General features: G+C 47.4%; 1 pseudogene across 1 annotated transcript in view; it reads right to left on the bottom strand.

Annotated features, from left to right (window-relative positions):
- Nucleotides 1-110: 110 nt before the first annotated feature.
- The window catches only part of LOC308512523 (histone-lysine N-methyltransferase PRDM9-like), a 33,687-nt pseudogene continuing 11,958 nt past the window's right edge, over nt 111-21,839 (bottom strand). Inside the window, exon 8 of the transcript in view lies at nt 111-190. The product of the transcript in view is annotated as a histone-lysine N-methyltransferase PRDM9-like (transcript). The remainder of the gene's footprint in view (nt 191-21,839) is intronic.

The following is a 21,839-nucleotide window of genomic DNA, read 5'->3' as shown; positions in this document are numbered from 1 at the left end:
GGAGGAGGAGGCGCTGAGGGGACCCGCTCCCACATAGCAGGGCGACCCCCGCCACCTCCCCCACCCCTGGACAGACCAGGCCACGGCCATTATGACCCACTAGGGGGCGCCTACTTCCCGCCGCGGTTGGGGCGTCCCAGGGCGTACTGAGGGGCCCGGTCAGGGGTGTACGATGGGCGCGTTCCAGGGACTGAGAGGCGCAGTCAGGGGGAACTGAGGGGCGCGTTCTGGGGGGTCTGAGGGGTACGGTAGTGGGTCTGAGGGGAGCGGTCTGGGGGGTCTGAGGGGCGCGGTCTTGGCGGACTGAGGGGAGCGGTCTTGGCGGACTGAGGGGAGCGGTCTACGGGGTCTGAGGGGCGCGGTCAGAGGGGTCTGAGGTGCACGGTGGGCCCGTTGAGGGCCCTGGGGTTGGAGGTGGTGCGCCCTTACAATGGGGGTGGGGGGGCTGTGCAGAGAGGAACCGGGTTCGTGAATGGCACCCGCGATTCGGGAGCAATGCAGGCGGGAGGAGGCCCCTCAAGGGGCAGAGAGGTCGCCGGCTGAGGAGACGGGCCCGCTGGACAGAATCCGGGTCTTTCTGGCCAGGAAAGTTGGGTGCTTGGGTCAGAGGATTTGGGACTCCTGTGAAGAGATTTGGGGTCTCAGGGACAGCCCCCAAGGTTTCTGTCTCGGAGTTGGGGATTTGGTCTTCCTGGGTGTCGTGGTAAGGGAGCCCAGGCTCGGGGTGTGCTGGGTCTGACCTTTGGGGGATTGAGCGTTGCACTAGGCGCTGAGACCGGGGGTCCTCCGGGTTAGCGCACTTGGGGTCCCTGGAGGCTGACAGAGTGGGAGCCTCTCAGGAGGACACCCCGGGTCTTCGGCTGGGGGTTTGAAGGCCGGCGGCAAAGGGGTTCCCACGGGAGGCTCCCGTTTTCCTGTCTGTCTCCAGGCCGCACTGCGCACCTGGCCGAGGTCCCCTCAAAACCGCGCTCCTGGCCGCGTGCTCCCGCCCTCAGGCGGTGTGCTGCGGGGCGAGGGGGAGCTTCCTGCCTCCAGAGCGTCAGCGCCAGCCGCCAATGAGTGCTGTGGTCACGGGGCCCGGCCTGCCAATGGGCGGTCAGAAACGCGAAAAGGGCGGGGCGTGGGGTGGAGCCATCCTGCCAGTCAAGGGCAGAATCCTGTGAAAAGAGCCCGCCCGGCGCTCCCAACCCCCCGTGGTGATTGGCTGCCCTGGGTCCTGCGAGTGTTGGTCAAGAAGCCTTCAGCCACTGGGCGGTGTTTAGGGCTTGGATTCCCGCTGCATATGGGAGGGACCCCGGGACCCGGGAGGCCCCAGCAGGGCAGGTGTTGGGCTGACGTGGCCTTCCTGCCGCCTGACCGAGTCTCTCTTCCACCCGACGGTATTTAGGTCCTGGACTGTCTTCCAGGCGCATTTGTTCGCTTCCTTAGCGAGAGGACCAGGCGGTAGGCGGGGAGTTGCCTTCTGGGAAACAGGGATTCCCACTAGACAAGCGGTTCTGAACCTGTGGGTCGCGACCCCTTTGGGGGTCGAACGACCCTCTCACAGGGGTCGCTTAAGACCATTGGAAAACACATGTATAATTATATATTGTTTTTGTGATGAATCACTACGCTTTAATTATGTTCAGTGTGTAACAATGAAAATACATCCTGCATATCAGAAATTTACATGACGATTCATAACAGTTGCAACAGTACAGTGATGAAGTAGCAACGAAAAAATTTCATGGTTGGGGGTCAGCACAACATGAGGAACTGTATTCAAGGGTGGCGGCATTAGGAAGGTTGAAAACCACTGCCTGAAAGGAAGCTGTCGAGTGGAGGAGCAAGATGGCGGCGGTATAGGCAGATGTGTCCCAGGTCGTATCCTGGAGCAAATGGAGTGAGCAGCTGAAACTAGTAACAACCACCCCGAATTAGCAAAATTGCTCAGCTGGTGAGACGGTTTGCAGCCGGGAAGAGCAGAACTCCCCTGGAAAGTTAAAAAACCCAAGGATTTGGGCAGGAAAATTTGCCAGACCTCTGAACCCAGAGAGTCGGGGGGAGACCGCGTGGCAGACAGCCGCGTCCCTTGGGACAGGCACAGCCCCTGACAGGGGAAAGGAGAACCGCCAGGGGAACTGAGAGCTGGGTTCTGTGATCACAGAGGACTGAGCCTAAAGGGGGCAGCCTGAAGAGCTGACCAGACCATGCAGTCCCAGTAAGAGAAGAAGCCTACAGAAACCAAGCCTTTCACGTTTCTGCGGCCAGCATTTGTTTGTTTGTTTTTACTGAGTCCTGTTCATGGGGCATTTCGGATACAGACACTCACCTGTGCTGAAGAGAGGGAGAGTGTGGGGAGGAGTGGAATCTGTGGAGAGACTGAGGAGAGAAGGGGGGCCGGGAGAGGTGGCAGCGAATTGAGTGCTGAGACACCCCGGAGCCCAGGTCTGGGGCAGACATTCTCTCTGGAGAGTGAGACTCCTCCCCCCAGCCCCCAGGCAAGGAGCACAGCCACACCCAGATTCCACCCTGTAGGAGATCAAGGATTAAAATAACCTGATCAGTCCCTGGGAGTTAACAGGGTCTGGCCTATAGAGGGATTTTCAATCCCAGCAACAACACAGCCCCGGTAACTAACTATTACGCAGCCAGCTCTGGGCAGTGAACCTCCACTGGACAGAGAGGCCCTATAGCCTCAGAGGCAAACCCCAGAACACTCCCACCCAGAGGCTGACCCACAAACTGACCCTTTGCTAAACACAAAATAAGGCAGTCTGGGAAACAAATACGGCTTGCTTTAAAATAAGGACTGTGGTTGACAACACAGAGGAACAGTGTATCGCAGGGAAACTCAACACTCTCCTGAATTCCTGGCAGGTCTAAGGCGAGCCACACTGAAGAATAGAAGAACCGAAGGACCTTCACTACTGCAATTTTTTTTTCTTTTTTCACCTTTTAACTACGAAACCAATTTTGTTCCTTGTTTTTTTTTCCTTGTTTTTCTTTTTTTTCTTTCTTCTTTTTTCCATCACCTGACTTTACCCTTTTAATTACTACCTTCTTATTTTTAACCAGTATCATTACTGCTACCATTTTACCATTTTTTTTAAAGTGCCATTTTATTTTCTCTTTATTTTATTTTTGGATTAGTGTTCTCCATTCTATTTTCATCGTTATATTATTGGTTGTTTCTAGTTTGCATTCATCTCCAGGGAGATGTTGCTGGAATTTGTTGAGATTAATGGCTGTTCTGTAGGAGTATTCTCCTCATATAAAATAAGTCTCCTCCCCTCTTCCACTTCATTCTCTCTTTTCGCTCTTTCTTTTTCTATTCTTTTCTTTTCTCGCTTTTATTTTCCCCCCTCCTTTTTCCCAATTTCATTTTTGCACTCCTTTTTGTGGTCCCTACTTTTCTTTTCTTTTTCCTCTTTTATCTTTTTCTCTTCCTTCTTCCTTATCCCCTAATTCTCTTAATTCAGGTGGTCACCTTTATTTGGGGTTATTAATATCGTGAACATATTTGTGTATAGTGCCTGGTACGTGGTGCCTTGTTGTGTTGTATTTTGTGCCTTTAAATCAACGCAGCAGATCCAAGCAACAGCAACCTCCTGAGCACCAACACCCTCTGCTGAGGAAGAGCAGCTGTACGTGAAACCTCGCCCCACCAGCCCGAAGAGCCACCACAGCTGTGAACAGCACCCACCAGAGGAGCTGCTGCCAACTGAAGAGCAGCTGCTACCGCAACCGCCCGAAGAGCAACCACAGACCAAGGAGTCACTGCCACCAAGGGAGCAACCACTGAACGACTCAATGTCTAGATATGTCAGTGAGATCAAACATGCGTAGACAAAGAAACCCCCAAAGGAAAGAGAAGGAGGACTCTCCAGAAAAGCAGCTAAGTAATACAGAGGCAGGCAACATGACAGAAAAAAGAATTCAGAATAAGGGTCCTAGAGTGCACAAACCGGATGGAGGAAAAAATCGACAACCTCTGCAAGAAGCTAGAAGAAACAGATGAAAAAATCAACAACTTAAGTAAGACCCAAGAAGAAATGAAGAGTGATATAGCTGAAATGAAAAACTCCATTGAAAGTATCAACAGTAGACTAGGAGAAGCGGAGGACCGAATTAGTGAATTAGAAGACAAGGAAGCAAAACACACCCAAACTGAAATGCAATTGGAGAAAAAAATGAAAAGACAGGAGGAGAGCCTAAGGGAGCTTTGGGACAACATGAAACGAAACAACATATGAATAATAGGGGTACCAGAACAACAGAAGGATGAACAAGGATTAGAAAACCTATTAGAAGAAATAATATCAGAAAATTTCCCTGAGGTGGGGAAGAAAAAAGTCACGCAAGCCCAGAGAGTCCCAAACAAGGTGAACCCAAAAAGACCCACACCAAGACACATCATAATTACCATGGCAAACGTTCAGGAGAAAGAGAGAATCATACAGGCTGCAAGAGAGAGACGGAAAGTTACATACAAGGGATCTCCCATTAGATTGTCAAATGATTTCTCAACAGAAACACATCAGGCCAGAAAAGAATGGACAGAAATTTACAAAGTGATGCAAAGCAAAGGACTGAATCCAAGAATACTCTATCCAGCAAGGCTATCATTCAAAGTTGAAGGGGAAATAAGAAGCTTCACAGACAAAAAAAAAAGGCTAAGGGAGTTTATCACCACCAAGCTTGCAATGCAAGGAATGCTAAAGGGACTGGTATAAAAATAAGAAATAAAAAGCTCAGAAAGGAAACAGCCACACAAGAACAGAAATGGCTACAAACAAGTACCTTTCAATAATAACTTTAAACATAAACGGACTAAATGCTCCAAACAAAAGACATCGAGTGGCTGAATGGATAAAAAAACATGACCCATACATCTGCTGTCTACAAGAAACCCACCTCCTTACAAGGGACTCACACAGACTGAAAGTGAAAGGATGGAAAAATATCTTTCAGGCAAATAGAAAGGAATAGAAAGCTGGGGTAGCAATACTTATATCGGACAAAATAGATATAACTCTGGTAAACATATATGCACCCAATGCAGGAGCACCCAAATTCATAAAAAAACTCCTGGAAGATATCAAAGGAGAGATCGACAACAATACAATCATAGTAGGGGACTTTATTACACCACTGACAACACTGGATAAGCCCTCTAGACAAACAATCAGCAAAGATACAGCAATTCTAAATGACTCACTAGATCAGATGGACTTAATAGACATCTTCAGAACACTTCACCCCAAAGCCAGGTAATATACATTCTACTCAAATGCTCATAAGACATATTCAAAAATAGACCATATATTGGGTCACAAGCAAAGTATCCCCAAGTTCAAGAAGATTGAAATCATAAAAAGCGTCTTCGCAGACCATGATGGCATAATATTAGAAATAAACTTCAATAAAACAACCCAAAATACTCAAACACCTAGAAGCTGAATAGCATGCTATTAAATATTGATTGAGTTACCAATGAAATCAAAGAAGAAATTCAAAACATCCTGGAAACTAATGACAATGAAAACACAACAATCCAAAACCTATGGGACACAATGAAAGCAGTCCTGAGAGGAAAGTTTATAGCTCTACAGCCCTATCTCAAAAAACAAGAAAAAATGGTAGTAAATCATATAACTCTACAACTCAAAGAATTAGAAAGAGAGCCACAAGAAAAAACCCAGAGTGAGCAGAAGGAAGGAGATAATAAAGATTAGAGCAGAAATAAATGACATAGAGACCAAAAAAACAATACAGAAAATCAATGAAACCAAGAGCTGGTTCTTTGAAAGGATAAACAAGATTGACAAACCTCTAGCCAGACTCACCAAGAAGCAAAGGGAGAGGACCCAAATAAACAAAATCAGAAACGATAGAGGCGAAATAACAACAGACCCCACAGAAATACAAATGATTGTTAAAAAATACTATGGACAGCTCTACTCCAACAAACTAGACAACCTGGAGGAAATGGACAAATTCCTAGAAAAATACAACATTCCAAAACTCAATCAGGAAGAATCTAAAAATCTCAACAGGCCAATAACTAAGGAAGAAATTGAAGCAGTCATCAAAAAGCTTCCAGCAAACAAAAGCCCAGAACTAGACGGCTTCACAGGGGAGTTTTACCAAACGTTCAAGGAAGAACTAAAACCTATCCTCCTCAGACTACTACAAAAAATTCAAGAGGAAGGAACACTTCCAAGCTCATTCTATGAAGCCAGCATCACCCTAATACCAAAACCAGGTAAAGACAACACAATGAAAGAGTATTACAGGCCAATATCCCGCATGAACCTAGATACCAAAATCATCAAAAAATCTTAACAAATCGGATCCAGCATTACAACAGAAAGATCATACACCATGACCATGTAGGATTTATCCCAGGGATGCAAGGATGGTACAATATCCGCAAATCAATAAACGTGATACATCACATAAACAAATTGAAAGAAAAAAACCACATGGTCATATCAATTGATGCAGAAAAAGCATTTGACAAAATTCAACACCCATTTTTGATAAAAGCTCTCGGCAAGGTCGGAGTAGAAGGATCATACCTCAACATAATAATAGCCATATATGACAGGCCCACAGCCAACATCATACTCAATGGACAAAAACTAACACCATTTCCCCTAAGAACAGGAACAAGACAGGGATGCCCCCTCTCACCACTCCTGTTCAACATAGTACTGGAAGTGTTAGCCATTGCAATTCGGCAAGAAGAAGAAATAAAAGGCATCCAAATTTGAAAAGAGGAAGTAAAGCTGTCCTTATTTGCAGACGACATGATATTATACATACAAAACCCTAGAGACTCCATCAAAAGCCTACTAGACTTAATACATGAATTTGGCAATGTAGCAGGATACAAAATTAACCCCAAGAAATCTGAGGCATTTCTATACACCAATAGTGAACTTTCAGAAAGAGAGATTATAAAAACAATCCCGTTTACCACCGCACCAAAAAAATTAAGCTACCTAGGAATAAACTTAACTAAAGATGTAAAAGACCTCTACTCAGAAAACTACAGGACGTTTAAAAAAGATATAGAGGAAGACATAAACAGATGGAAGAACATACCGTGTTCATGGATCGGTAGAATCAACATCATAAAAATGTCCATACTACCCAAAGCAATCTATAAATTCAACGCACTTCCCATTAAAATACCAACGGCATACTTCAGAGATCTAGAACGAACTCTCCAAAAATTCATCTGGAATAAAAAAAGACCCCGAATACTGCAGCAATCCTGAAAAAGACCAAAGTAGGTGGGATCACAATACCAGATATCAAGTTGTATTACAAAGCCACTGTTCTCAAAACTGCCTGGTACTGGCACAAGAATAGCCATATATATCAATGGAATAGAATAGAGAGCCCAGAAATCGGCCCGAACCAATATGCTCAATTAATATTTGACAAAGGAGGCAAGAACATACAATGGAGCCAAGATAGTCTCTTCAATAAATGGTGGTGGGAAAATTGGACAGATATATGCAAGAAAATGAAACTAGACCACCAACTTACACCATTCACAAAAAATAAACTCAAAATGGATAAAGGTCTTGAATGTACGACAGGAAACCATAAAAATTCTAGAAGAATCCAAAGGCAACAAAATCTCAGACATATGCCGAAGCAATTTCGTCACTGATACTGCTCCTAGGGCACTTGAAACTAAAGAGAAAATGAACAAATGGGACTACATCAAAATAAAAAAGCTTTTGCACAGCAAAAGAAACCATCAACAAAACAACGAGAAAACCCACTGTGTGGGAAAACATATTTGCCAATGTCATATCTGATAAGGGCCTAATCTCCAAAATCTATAGGGAACTCATACAACTTAACAAAAGGAAGATAAACAATCCCATCAAAAAACGGGCAAAGGACCTAAATAGACACCTTTCAAAAGAGGACATTCAGAAAGCCAAGAGACATATGAAAACATGCTCAAAGTCACTAATCATCCGAGAGATGCAAATCAAAACAGCAATGAGGTACCACCTCACACCTGTCAGACTGGCTATCATCAACAAATCAACAAACGACAAGTGCTGGAGAGGATGTGGAGAAAAAAGAACACTTGTGCACTGCTGGAGGGAATGCAGACTGGTGCAGCCACTATGGAAGACAGTATGGAGTTTCCTTAAAAAACTGAAAATGGAACTCCCATTTGACCCTGTGATCCCACTTCTAGGAATATATCCCAAGAAACCAGAAACACGAATCAGAAAAGATATATGCACCCCTATGTTCATAGCAGCAAAATTCACCATAGCTAATTTCTGGAAGCAGCCTAAGTGTCCATCAGTAGATGAATGGATTAGAAAACAGTGGTACATCTACACGATGGAATACTATGCTGCTGTGAAAAGGAAGGAACTCTTACCATTTGCAACGTCATGGATGGAACTGGAGAGCACTATGCTTAGTGAAATAAGCCAGTCAATGAAGGAAACATACCACATGATCTCACTCATTCATGGATAATAGAGACCATTATAAAATTTTGAACAATAATAGATATAGAGGCAGAGCTGCCTCAAACAGATTGTCAAACTGCAGCGGGAAGGCCGGGGAGGGTTGGGGGGCAGGAGGTAGGGGGGTAAGAGATCAACCAAAGGACTTGTATGCATGCATATAAGCATAACCAGTGGACATAAGACATTGGGGGATAGGGGAGGCTAGGGGACTGTCTAGGGCGGGGGGATAAAATGGACACATATGTAATACCCTTTGTAATACTTTAAGCAATAAATTTTAAAAAAATAAATAAATAAATAAAAAATAAATAAAGGAAGCTGTCAGCCAATTCCTTTGCAAAAACGATCCTCTGCTCCCCTTATGTGGCCTTTTAAAGAATAACACCTTGTGCTTCTGTCCGTGGTGCTGAAATGTTAGCTAATGTCCTGTGAATTGGATGAAAAATTCTACCCAAAAAACCACAAACAAACAAACAAAAAACAAAACCTACAGAAAACCCTACAAAATCACCGAGGCTGTCCAGGGTGCAATTATTCCTTCCCTGGATGGACTGAGGTCACGGGTCTGGCTTTTGCACCCCTTCCTGTCCCAGGCCTGCAAAGGGAGGCCTTGGCTGCTTCACTGACATGGGGAAGCTGTGCGTTCACTAATTCAGTCCGTAACCTAGAGGCTGCCATGATTGGAGCAGTCAGTCCTGGGGAGGCCGCCGTTAACAAGGCAGCCAGTACCGCACCGGTCTCCTTTCCTGAGGCAGCCAGTCAGCCGCGGCCATTGTGATTGCGTCAGCCAGTGCCTTGGATGACACCATTATGGAGGCAGCCAGTCTGTGCAGTGAGGTGCAGGGGTATCGGGAGAAGGTGTTATTCCCACTAGACTCAGCGGCCTTTGTAGGGCATTCCTGAGGCAGTCCTTTCCCTGTAGGCGGCCATTATTGATGCTGTCAGTACCAGGGAGGCTGTTGTTGATGGCAGTTCCAGATGCAGGTTATCATGGGAACATGGTAGAACCACGAGAAAAAAATTCAACTTAAACTTTTGTGTTGAAACCCAGTGTGTTTTTAAAAAATATATTTTTATTGATTTCAGAGATGAAGGGAGAGGGAGAGAGATGGAAACATCAATGATGAGAGAGAATCATGGGTCCGCTACCTCCTGTATCCCCCCCATCCCCACTGGGTATTGAGACCACAACCCCGGCATTACCCTGCCCTGGAACCGAACCAGGGACCCTTCAATTTGCAGGCTGACATTCTCCCCACTGAGGCACACTGGCCAGGGCCACAGTTGGTTTTTTAGAAAGATACATTTCTACTATTTCAGAGAGAAAGATCAGTGATCAGTTTTCATCCTAGATTGTCTGCCTTCTGCCAGAAGAAAGAGTGACATGTGTTCTCATCAGCTAAGCGTAAGGAATATCCCTGGCCAGTGTTGTTCGCTGGTTAGACCTTCGGATGCCCAGGGAAGGGTCTCTGGTGGGATTCCTGGTCCAGAGCACATACCTGGGACGCAGATTTTATGGCCAGCCCCGGTCTGGGCTCCTGTGGGAGCCAAAGATCCATGTGTCTCTTGCATATTCATGTTTGCTTTTTGTTTCTTCTCTTTCCCCTCCTTCCATTCCTCCCTCCCTTCCTCCCTCCCTCTCTGTAAAAAGCATATCCTGTGGTAAGAATTAACAAAAATGTACACAAGAAAAAAGTACAAAGTGGAAAAGATTTGGAGGCTGTGAAAAAGCAGCATACCCCTAAAGTAAGGCACCATGATGAGCAGAGCATTCAGCTACGCTGATGTTTTTCCTTGCGATGTGTCTATAAGATAAAAATAAATTGTCCGAGTGTCCCTCAGCTGGCATGGTCCTGACAGAACACGAGGGGCCCACACTAGCGTGGTCCTTGCAGGGTCTACCAACCCACCACGTTAGGGGCGAGGATCTCGGTGGGCGAGGCGGAGAGGAGCAGGGGAAAGCGAGGCATGAAGGAGGTGGGGAATGGACAGAGGAGGGTCCTGCACGTGCTCCCCTGTATTGCCTTTAGTCGCTTCTGCGAGAGTCACCCACAATGGGAAGATGCGAGCAGACTCAGCTGGTGTCGGTGACCAAGGGCACACAGACCAAGGGACAGACAGATAATCGAGGCCGCAGTGGCCTGTAGAGGTTGATATCCGGGAAGGGACATTACCTCCACAGGAAGAATAGTTCCCTCAGAGGAAGTAGTGTTTTCCCAAATAAAGGAGCAATTCATTCACAGCATAAGTGGTCCACATACAGGAAAGTGCAGTTCCCCTACAGGAAGAACGTTTCCTCACAGGAAGTTTGTTTCCCCCACAGGAAGAGGCGTTCTCCCACAGGAAGTTTCCATTCCCTCAGAGGTAGTTGCGATTCCCTCACAGGAAGATAGGTCAACAAACAGGAAAGTGCATTTCCCCCACAGGAATCTGAGACACCCTCACAGGAAGAGTCATCCTCACACAGGTAAGTGCATTTCCACAAAAGGAAGAAGGGATTCTAAAACAAAAGAAACACTACCCCACAGGAAAATGAGTTCCTACACGGGAAGGGACACTTCCCCCACAGGAAGGAGTGTTTGCGTCTGGTAGTTTTATTTCCAAAAGGAAGTTGATTTTTCATATATGTAAGATAGGTCAGCACACAGGAACGAGTACGTCCCACAAAGAATGACCTGTCTACACATGGAGGTACATTTCCTAGAGAGGGAGAATGGTTTCCCAGAGAAAGTTTGTTTCCCCAGATGAATGTGTGATTCATTCGCAGGATAATAGGTCCGCATACAGGAGAGTGCATTTCCCCCAAAAGAATAAGGTTTCTTCAAAGGAAGGTTGTTTCCCCTATAGGTATAGGCATTCTCCAACAGGAAGTTTTGATTCCCGCACAGGAAGTTGCATTTCCCCCACAGGAAGAGAACTCGACAACAGGAAAGTGCATTTCCCCACAGAAAAATGGGACGCTATCACAGGAAAAGAGATCCGCACAAAGTTAAGTGCATTTCCCCAACAGGAAGCAGGGTCCCTAAAACAAAAGGGACACTCCCCCACAAGAATATGGGTTCCTACATTACAAGGGTCATTTCCACCACAGGAGGGAGGGTTCACAGTCGGGAAATTTTGTTTCTACAAGAAGTTGGCTTTCCATCAGTGGAAATAGTTCTGCACACAGGATCCTGCATGTCCTCCAAAGAATGAAGTGTGTACACAGCGGAAGTGATATTAACTCCAGAGGAAGAATAGTTCCCCCAGTGGAAGTATTTTTCCCCCACATGAGGAAATATTCTTCACAGCATAATAAGTCCGCATTTTTGGAAAGTGCATTTCCTACATAGCAGTAAGCATGTCTCAAAGGAAGGTAGTTTCCCCTCAGGAAGAGGTGCTCTTAAAACGGAAAGGATTCTCGCACAAAAAGGGGCCATTTCTTTTTGATTCCCCTACAGGAAGTTGTGTTTCCCCCAAAGGAAGAGAGGCCCACATCAGGAAAGGGCATTTCCCCCACAGAAAAATGGGACGCTTTCACAGGAAAAGAGATCCGCACAAAGTCAAGTGCAATTCCTCAACAGGAAGTAGGGTCCCAAAAACAAAACGGACACTCCCCCATGAGAATATGGGTTCCTACATTACAAGGGACATTTCCACCACAGGAAGGAGGGTTCACCATCGCGAAGTTTTGTTTTCACAGGAAGTTGGGTGTCCAACAGTGGAAATAGTTCTGCACACAGGATCCTGCATGTCCCCCAAAGAATAAAGTGTGTACATACCAGAAGCGATATTACCTCCAGAGGAAGAAGAGTTTCCCCAGTGGAAGTATTTTTTACCCACATAAAGGAACTATTCTTCACAGCATAATAAGTCCGCATTTTCGGAAAGTGCATTTCCTACATAGCAGGAAGCATGTCTCAAAGGAAGGTATTTTCCCCGCAGGAAGAGGTGCTCTCCAAACAGGAGCTTTGATTCTCGCACAAAAAGGTGCCATTTCTTTACAGGAAGAGAGATCTGCACACAGGAAATTGCATTTCCCCTAAAGGAGGAAGGGTTCCTACAATGGAAGGATAACTCCCCAGTAGGAAAATCGGTTCCCTTTCCGATGGGACATTTCCCAACAGGAAGGAGGGTTCACAATTCGGAAGTTTGGTTTCCACATGGGATGTTGCGTTTCCATTACAGGTGGAAAGCTCTGCACACAGGAAACTGCATTTCCCCGACAGTAAGTTGGCTTCCAAAAGCAGAAGGAAAATTTCACCCAAAGGACAAAAGCTTTCCCACCGTAAGTTTGGTATCCCCACAGGAAGATCGATTCCATCACAGGAAGTTCGGTTTGGACAATGAAAAGTGCATTTCACACACGGAAAGAAGGGTTTCCTTGGAACAAGTGAATTTCCCCCACAGGAATAGTTCTTCTCGCACAGGAAGTTTCATTTCCACCACACCAATATGCACCTCCCTCACATGAAAATAGTTTCACACAAAAGATAATGCAGTTCCCACACTAGAAATAGGATTCTCACAAAGAAGTTGCAATAACCCCAAAGGAAGGTGGGATTCGCTCAAAGGAAGATAGATATGCACACAGGAAAGTGCATGTCCCACAAAGGGTGAAGTGTTCACACACAGAAACGGACATTTCCTCCAGAGGAAGAATGGATCCCTCAGAGGAAGTATTGTTTCCCCAAGTGAAGGAGCAATTCATTCAGAGCATAATCGGTACGCATACAGGAAATTGCAGTTCCCCTACAGGAAGAAGGGTTCCACACAGGAAGTTCGTTTCCCCCACAGGAATAGGTGTTCTCTAACAGGAAGTTTCCATTCCCCCAGAGGAAGGTGCGAGTCCCTCACTGCAAGAAAGGCTCACAAAGAGGAAAGTGCATTTCCCCCACTGGAAGTTGAGAAGCCCTCACAGGAAGAGTCATCCCCACACAGTAAAGTGCATTTCCCCCACATGAAGAAGGTTTCCTCAAAGGAAGTTTGTTTCCCCTATAGGTAGAGGTGTTCTCCAACAGGAAGTTATGATTCCCCCACAGCAAGGTGTGAATCCCTCACAGGAAGATACCTCCACAACAGGAAAGTGCATTTCCTACACACAAAAATGGGACGTTTTCACAGGAAAAGAGATCCGCACACAGGAACATGCATTTCAGCAACAGAAAGTAGGGTTCCTAAAACAATAGGGACACTCTCTCATATAATATGTGTTCCTACACCCAGCGGACATTTCCCCCACAGGAAGGAGTGTTCACCATGGGAAAGGGATAGAGATGGAAACATCAATATTTGCCGGTAGTCGGTCTATCCTTGCTGTTTCAAGGGACCTGGCATATATGGCATACTGTTCTTAATATGTTTGCTCACCCTCTTGGCACTATGTGCTTTAACCAAGGTCACCTCTTTGAGAAAGGTTGTTTCCCCAGGTAGGTTTTTTCCCCTGAAGTTATGGAGGGAATTCACCGCCTTAACTAAGTTCAATGTGGGTAATTAATAACATTAACTACGAACAATCATGCTTAAGCTACATAATATTTACTCCCTGGAATGGAGATAAGAAACGCCCTAACCTTTGGAATAGAGATTGATAGGATTGGAATCAACTGCTATAAATACAGATGTAACAAGACAACAAGAGACAGAACTTAGAAGACAGAACCAAAAGACACAAAACCTAGACACAGAACCTACACAGAACCTAGGGACAGAAGAACTTACCTGGAGAGAACTTGTCAAATGATCCTGGACAGAAACTGGCCACAGAACCTAGATACAGAACCTACACAGAACCTAGACACAGAACCTACACAGAACCTAGAGACAGAAGAACTTCGCTGGAGAGAATATGGCAAAAGATCCTTTACTGAACCTGAGTACAGAAATTGGCAAGGAATCCTCGCACCTTCCTATTTCTAGTCACCTGACTAGAACCTGGTGACTGAACCTGGCTGGAGAACCTAGAAAGAGAACATGAACACAGAACCTGGCTGGATATCCTAACCAAAACTTCCCTGGAGATCCTGAACAGAACTTGTCTGGAGATCCTGAACAGAACTTGGCTGGAGATCCTGGCTAGGCTGCTGATCAACTGAACGATGTCTCCGTGTCATTCCTTCTTCGCTGCCTCCGTCCACAACTTTGGGGACCCCTGGACCTGCTGGGGTTGGACCCCAGCATCTGGCGCCAGAACAGGGACCCCTAGGTAACCCCCACTCTCGAGATTGATAGGACTCTACCGTAGGAAGAGGGTGGATATTCTTCGCTGACTCCATCCACACCTTTGGGAACCCCTGGAACAGGATTCCCCTGGGTAAGACCCCCCCCCCCATTGAGAACGCCCACATTCGGGACTGATAGGACTCCACCAGGGTACTGCAGACCCCCCTATAGAGGATAAGTAGGGTAAGAAGGTGGATAGTACAGAACTTAGATTGAGAAGATGTGCCATACTGAGTCCAAAGAAAGAAGACTCTGTATTGATCTTTAGATTAGGAAGATGTGCCATACTGCGTCCAAAGAAAGAAGACTCTGTATTGATCTTTTAACACATATGCTTGCTACCAGAGGAATTAAGGTTACTCCCAGTCAGACAGAACATTTTATACAAAAGTATGTCCATGCTTTTCTGAGGAAGGAAAGGTAAATGTAAAGGCATGGGAGGAGGTAGGCACAAGGAGCCTTATCCTTAACCCCACTGCAGTCTTTCCACCGCAGGAAAGTGCAGGATTGGCAAGCTCTCCCTGGGGTGATAGATCAGGACTCAGGTAATAGCGGAAAGCGCCGATCCTACTCTTAAAATGGATACAAGAGAGCATTTGGGGTTTTTCTTTTTAATGCCTGCTTTTAAAAAATAAAAAAGGGGGAATTTGCCAGGAGCCGGTCCATCCTTGCTGTTTCAAGGGACCTGACATATATGGCATACTGTTCTTAATATGTTTGCTCACCTTCTAGGCACTATGTGCTTTAACCAAGGTCACCTCTTTGAGAAAGGTTGTTTCCCCAGGTAGGGATTTTCCCCTGAAGTTAGGGAGGGAATAAACCCCCTTAACTAAGTGCCAGGTGGGTAATTAGTCACTTTAACTATGAACAATCATGCTTAAGCTACATAATCTTTACTCCCTGGAATGGAGATCAGAAATGCCCTAACCTTTGGAATAGAGACTGATAGGATTGGAATCAACTGGTATAAATACAGATGTAACAAGACAACAAGAGACAGACCTTAGAAGACAGAACCAAGAGACACAGAACCTACACGGAACCTAGAGACAGAGGAACTTCGCTGGAGAGAACATGGCCACAGAATGTAGAGACAGAACCAAGTGTGAGAACCTGGCTGAAGAACCTAGAGACAGAACCTGGCTACACAACCTGGATAGAACATGGCAAGAGAACCTGACTAGAACCTGGTGACTGAACCTGGCTGGAGAACCTGGACAGAACCTGGCTGGAGAACCTAGTGAGGGAACATGGCTACAGAACCTTGCTGGAGAACCCGGAGAACCTAGCAAGAGAACATGGACACAGAACCTGGCTGGAGATCCTAACCAGAACATCGCTGGAGATCCTGAGCAGAACCTCTCTGGAGATTCAGACCAGAACTTGGCTGGAGATCCTGGCTGGAGATCCTGGCTAGGCTGCTGATCAACTGAACACTGTCTCCGTGTCCTTCATTCTTCGCCGACTCTGTCGACGCTTTTGGGAACCCCTGGACCTGCTGGGGTTGGACCCCGTCAAATGATGAGAGAGAATCATGGATCAACTGCCTCCTGTATCACCCCCTCCCCACTGGGGATCCAGCTGGCAACGCGGGCATGTGCCCTGACCGGGAATCAAACCAGGGACCCTTCAATACACAGGTTGACACTTTCCCCACTGAGGCACACTGGCCAGGGCCACAGTGTTTATTTTTTTTTTCTAGAAATATTCATTTCTACTATTTCAGAAAGGAATAGAGAAAATTCAATGATGAGTGATCATCAATGATTGGCTGCCTTCTGCCAGAAGAAAGAGTGGCATGTGTTCTCATCTGCTAAGCAGAAGGAATAGGCCCTGGCCAGTGTTGTTCACTTGTTAGACCTTCGATACCCAGAGAAGGGTCGCTGATGGGATTCCTGGTGCAGAGCACATACCTGGGATTCAGGCTTCATTGCCTGCCCCGGTCTGGGCTCCTGTGGGAGCCAAAGATCCATGTGTCTCTTGCATATTCATGTTTGCTTTTTGTTTCTTCTCTTTCCCCTCCCTCCCTCCCTCCCTCTGTCTGTAAAAAACATATCCTCTGGTAAGAATTAACCAAAACATAAACAAGAAAAATGTACAAAGAACGAAAAGATTTGGAGGGTGTGAAAAAGCAGCATACCCCTAAAGAAAGGCACCATGATGAGCAGAGCATGCAGCTCAGCTGATGTTTTTCCACGGAATGTGTCTATAAGATAAAAATAAAATGTCTGAGTGTCTCTCAGCTGGCCAGATCCTGACACAACAGGACGAGGCCATTCTAGCGTGGTCCTTGCAGGGTCTCCCAAGCCACCATGTTGGGGCGAGGCTCTGCGGCGGGGGGCGAGTCCAGGAAGAGCAGAGGAAAGCGAGGCGTGAAGGAGGCAGGGAATGGACAGAGCAGGGTCCTGCACGTGCTCCCCTCTGCTGCGTTGTGTCGCTGCTCCCAGAGTCCCCCCCACTGAGAAGATGGGAGCAGACTCAGCCGGTGTCAGTGATCGAGGGACATACAGGCTGAGGGACACACAGACTGAGGGACACATAGACCGAGGGACACAGAAACCGAGGGACACACAGATAATTGAGGCCGCAGTGGCCTGGAGAGGTGACATCCGGGAACCTGTGACCACTGTGCTGGTTCCTTTTATCTTCCCAGATGTACCTTCTCAGAGGTTTTTGACTCCAGAACCCTGGATTCCAGTTCCACAGACAGCACCTACTTCATGGTGACTCTGCCCAAGACCCAAGACCTCTCTGGACAACCATTCACACATCAGTTGTTTGGAAAGTGATCTCAAACTTATTCTATATAGTTATTGCATGTATGAAAAATAAATCAGAGCCAAGCAGTCATCTGTTTGATGTATTATACATTTGTATCATACATACATTTTAGTTTAGAAAATGACATTTCTCATTCAAAGTTGCCTTCCTAAGTGTAATTAAGTGAGCATGTTAAAAACTTTGTAAGAGTGAATGTTTTACTTGGCAAATGCTGAGAAACTTGGTAAGTATTACTGTGTATCGCTGCCCAAGGAAATGTTGGGGGTCATGTGTTGTCACCAAAGCAGAATGTTTGCTCAATGACTGGTCCCCTTGTTGAGACAACCTTCATGTTTTTCCCTTCATTCTGTTATGAACCTATAGGCAGAAGGTAGAATTAGGCTTGTACTGATGCCACAGCTCCCACCTGCTGTGATGACGGAAACAGGCCTGATGCTCCAAGCATCATGAGAACACCAGCAAGCGAAGCTCAATGACTTAGCGTAGACCTATGAACCAAGAAGTCCCCTTGGTTCCTGGTAAGGGCACCCCCAACACCTGATTGTTTCTCTTTGTCTCCCTGTCCCTCTGTGTCTCAGATCAAGAACAACAGATTAATAATAAAACTGGAAACTGTCCAATCTGCTCCTATCCTCCTCCCAAAAGGTATCAGATTTTACTGAAAACGCCCACCACTTGTCTTCCGTAGTCATCGTGAGAATTCCAGTTCATGAATGTTCAGAGCATCTCAGTTTCAAACGTGTGTGCACATCTACACTCAAACAGCGGAGCATCGCATCCTGGAGAATTTTCCATTTCCTTCCAAAGGAAGTGAGATGTCTCACACTGGAAATGGAAACAAATGGTAGGAAAAGCTGGGCATGGAGATCAAGGCTAATCATTGCAACCTGGGAATGATGTACTCAACAAATCACAGCATGAATAGTCAAACCAGAACCTTCCTGTACATGAAGGTTTGGGCTCGGGGTCACCAACATTTTTAATGTGAATGAGGACTTGATTGTGCAAAGCTTTCCTTCACCCCCTGAGAGATACTCAGCAGAGTTGCTGAGCCACTTGGAAATGTGTGCTGTTTCAATGTGAGGCTGGGGGTGGGGGTTTGCCCCTCCTGGCCTGAGTGAGAGAGCCCACCTTCCAATGTGCACAGGGTCCCTGCTTGGGTGTCAACAGCTCCATGACTGTGGGCTGGCTCCTCCTGAGTCCGCTGAGACCCACAGAAAACAATCTCCCAACTGGCAGATTTCTCCTGGTCCTGAGGTGTTTCAGGATTGGGTTAATGAGGGAAAACACAAGTATGAAGGTGTGGCACAAAGGTTGCTTCTGAGAGTTTCAGGTCACCCACTAAGCCCTCAGTCATTGTAGGGAATGAGGTTTCAATTCTTCACATAGAAATGCCATCATTTTTTAAAATATATTTTTTATTGATTTCAGATAGAAACGAGAGGAAGTGGGGGGAGACGAGAGAGAGAGAGAGAGAGAGAGAGAGAGAGAGAGAGAGAGAGAGAGAGAGAGAGATCCATGATGACAGAGGATCATGGATCCGCTGCCTCTTGCAGGCCCCACACTGGGCATCAAGCCCACAACCCGAGCATGTTCCCTGACCAGGAATTGAACCCTGACCTCCTGGTTCATAGGTCGATGATCAAGCACTGAGCCACACCAGCCGGGCAGAAGAGGAAACGTCATGGTCCCAGGTCGTGGGTTTGGTGACCCCTTCAGGAGCTCTCCTCCAGGAACAAGTGCTGTGCTAGGTCCCTCAGGCTGAGGGGTGACGGGCCCTCACCGTGTGTGCCTGCTCCTTGCATTGATGTCCGTCTGCTCTGTTGTAAGAAAAGAGGGGCCTCTGGTTGCTGTGGCCCCGTCGCCTCCCCAAGCAGAGGCTACCTGTTCCCTGGAGCCTCGCTGGACTCCCACCCATGGTCCCATGAGCATCAGTGCTCCAGGCCTCGCTGGACATTACCTGTGAACCGGTGGCCAGGAATGACCGACACGGCCTGCCTGCTCTGCTCACGCGGGTCCATGGCCCATCAGACTCCCCATAAGAAACGTGCAGTGAAGGATTTCAGACGGGTCAGGGGAGGGTTAGACCCGCGGACCCAGGTACAAGGCCAGCACCAGGAGCTGCTGCGAGGTGGGCTTCGCACACACTGTGAGGTGAGGTGCACCTAGCAGCCCTCAGCAGGGTGGCGAGGGCCTGTGTCCTGGTCACTCGCAGTGCCGCCTGCCCAGGCTCCGTGGGAGGGGGTGGCATTGGGGGGAGGTCCATGCCTGACCCCACGCCTCCTGCTCAGGCAGCCGAGTCCACGCAGAACAGTGGGGCTGCGCGAGCTCTAAACTGGCTCCCTGGCCCCACGCCCTCTGCCTCCCTTGTCCACCTCAAGGCCGGGCAGACGCTGTTCACCGAGAGACGCACGTTTTAGCCACCTGAGCCAGAGGCGCCGGTGCTGACCCCACTCTGAATGACACTCCAAAGCCTGGGTCACCCTCCCGCTTTATAGCTTGGAAAGGGGCACAGAGACTTTGGGGGTCTTGCCTTAGGACACACACTTGTGAGGGCAGAGCTGAGACTCAAACCCTTGTGGGCAGACCTGGCGCCCTCATGCTGTGCCCCAGGTGAGATGCCGATGCTACAGAGGCCGCAAGAAGAGGGCGACCAGTGCCCAGACTGAGGCAGCACAGTTGTGTGCACAGGCACACACACAAACACACACACACACACACACACACACACACACGTACACACACACCTGTACACACCCTCTCTGGCTTTCACCTCTGAGGCTACAGAGGTCTGAGGAATCAGGGGCGGAGCCAGGAGAAGCCAAGGGGTTGTTGGGTCCTACTCATGTTCCTGGTGAGTCTGTCTCAATCCCTCTCCCTGGCAGGAACCTCACTGGACTGATGACAGATTCCTACCTTCCCAGGTTCAGGTCTGTGGCTGAGTGTTCTCTGAGGCCCTCCTGGAACTCTGCTTTCAGTGATGAGGGGGATGAGGCATGTCGGCTTCAGGTTTGTCTGGACCCAAAATTTATTAAAACGAGGCCAAAAACACCATGAGGGACATTGATGTTGACATCCCCATAGCACTTAAGGAACTGTTTGTCTATTGCCTCTCCTCTTGAAAGTGGAGGATGTTTGACCAGTTACTTCTGTACTAAGTACAGTCTTGGGGAAGGGAAGGAGCCTGCAGGCTTCCTCTGAAGCCCCCTCAGAGCTGGGGTATGAGGTATGTGGTGCCTACAGTTGCCCTGTGGCTGCTGAGGTGCAATTTAGGGCTCATGATGCATCCTCCCTGCAAACACCGGGCTTCTCCCCTGAGTGTGTCCTCTGGTGTCTGATGAGAGATGACTTATCTCTAAAGCCTCGCCCACACTCCCTACAAACATAGGGCTTCTCTCCTGAATGTGTCCTCTGGTGTCTGATGAGAGATGACTTATCTCTAAAGACTCCCCCACACTCACTGCAAACATAGGACTTCTCCCCTGAGTGTGTACTCTGGTGTCTGATGAGAGATGACTTATTTGTAAAGCCTCCCCCACACTCACTGCACACATAGGGCTCCTCCCCTGAGTGTGTCCTCTGGTGTCTGATGAGAGATGACTTATCTGTAAAGCCTCGCCCACACTAACTGCACACATACGGCTTCTCTCCTGAGTGTGTCCTCTGGTGTCTGATGAGAGATGACTTATCTGTAAAGCCTCCCCCACACTCACTGCACACATAGGGCTTCTCTCCTGAGTGTGTCCTCTGGTGTCTGATGAGAGATGACTTATCTGTAAATCCTCGCCCACACTCCCTACACAGATAGGTCTTCTCTCCTGAGTGTGTCCTCTGGTGTCTGATGAGAGATGACTTATCTCTAAAGCCTCGCCCACACTCCCTACAAACATAGGGCTTCTCTCCTGAGTGTGTCCTCTGGTGTCTGATGAGAGATGACTTATCTCTAAAGACTCCCCCACACTCACTGCAAACATAGGGCTTCTCTCCTGAATGTGTCCTCTGGTGTCTGATGAGAGATGACTTATCTGTAAAGCCTCGCCCACACTCACTGCACACATAGGACTTCTCTCCTGAGTGTGTCCTCTGGTGTCTGATGAGAGATGACTTATCTGTAAAGCCTCGCCCACACTCCCTACACACATAAGGCTTCTCTCCTGAGTGTGTCCTCTGGTGTCTGATGAGATTTGACTTATCTGTAAAGCCTCGCCCACACTCCCTACACACATAGGGCTTCTCCCCTGAGTGTGCCCTCTGGTGTCTGATGAGATGTGACTTCTTTGTAAAGCCTCGCCCACACTCCCTGCACACATAGGGCTTCTCCCCTGAGTGTGTCCTCTGGTGTGTGTCGATATGTGA

This window comes from Myotis nattereri (genome assembly GCF_964212035.1).
Source record: "Myotis nattereri genome assembly, chromosome: Y".
In the NCBI taxonomy this organism is placed as follows: Eukaryota; Metazoa; Chordata; class Mammalia; order Chiroptera; family Vespertilionidae; genus Myotis; species Myotis nattereri.
This window is presented reverse-complemented; position numbering and strand designations above follow the sequence as displayed.